This window comes from Hippocampus comes, unplaced genomic scaffold, assembly GCF_001891065.2.
Source record: "Hippocampus comes isolate QL1 unplaced genomic scaffold, H_comes_QL1_v1.1 scaffold191, whole genome shotgun sequence".
Classification (NCBI taxonomy): Eukaryota; Metazoa; Chordata; class Actinopteri; order Syngnathiformes; family Syngnathidae; genus Hippocampus; species Hippocampus comes.
In genome coordinates this window covers 1-1,173 of record NW_017805151.1, presented here as the reverse complement: position 1 = coordinate 1,173, position 1,173 = coordinate 1, and positions in this window count along the sequence as shown.

Here is a 1,173-nt window from a genome sequence, read left to right as displayed (position 1 = left end):
AGTTTTTGGACAGTATATTTTTGTATTTTATGATTGTGTTGTTACACGTGCATTTTTGTCAACATACTTGCAGGTTCATAAAGGACATGTGCCATGCTCATTTCCCAAATGAGGAATTTCTGTTATCAGGACAAATTGGACAGCGCAAACACGAGTCCGCACTAGAGAATATTTACTGTACTGCCTAATGCAACGCTGGTCTCAAAACAGATGAGAACATTGAGTGATTGCATTATTCCATAATATTAAAAAAAAACAAAAAACAATTATGGCTAAATTGATCGATTTATCCTTCAAGAAGATTTCAATGTCAAACCAGATGCTGTTAAGTTCCCCCCCAGTTTAATGCTTATTAGCTTAACTATCGTTGAAAGAAAAAAAAAAAAGCACCATTAAAAATATTTGGACACTTGAGCGGCTTTTTGATTTGACGTGTGCCAAGTTTGCTGTCAGGATACTGAAAGTGCATTCACCCCAATACCTGCTGTATTGGGACTTGCAATATACCAAGTCCTTTGAGTGGAAAATGTCCATATGCCATCATACCACCACTGACCAGTCATATTTCAGCAGATTTGGGGGTTGTTTGCATGGATAAAAAAATGACATGCATATTTTTGTGACCAAGTTTATTATTGTATTATTATATGTTTAACTCAGAGGCTATTAACATGTTTCATCAACATTTGTGCTTTCTGAGATGCTGGGATTGGCTATGTGAAATCAAAGCGATGTGGAGTACCTGAATCTGGAAAAAAAAAACAATTTAAGGTTACTCATCAGAAAATGCAACGTTTGAAGAAGCTGGAGAGGTTAACAAGTGTTTTGGAATTGCTGAAGAGTATGGGAACGGTTTCAGACAATTGTGGAGAGATTCTGACTTCAACATATTCTGGCTACGCTTTTCACAGGCAGTCTTGGAACGCATGTTAAATGATCAAAAAGAAGACTTGGCATGACCGAAGTCATTCTCCTTCACCTTAAATGTTTAGTTGGCAAACGTGTATGATTGTGTGCATGAGGTTTCCGATCTTGCACTTCCAAGTCCTTCAACAATCTGAACTTGGTACAGTACCAGGTCAATAGCATTTAACAACGTGGTTTTCCCAGGCACGAGGAATTCAATTCAATAATGACAAAAATATGCTTTGTGATTTGATCCTTGTTGATATG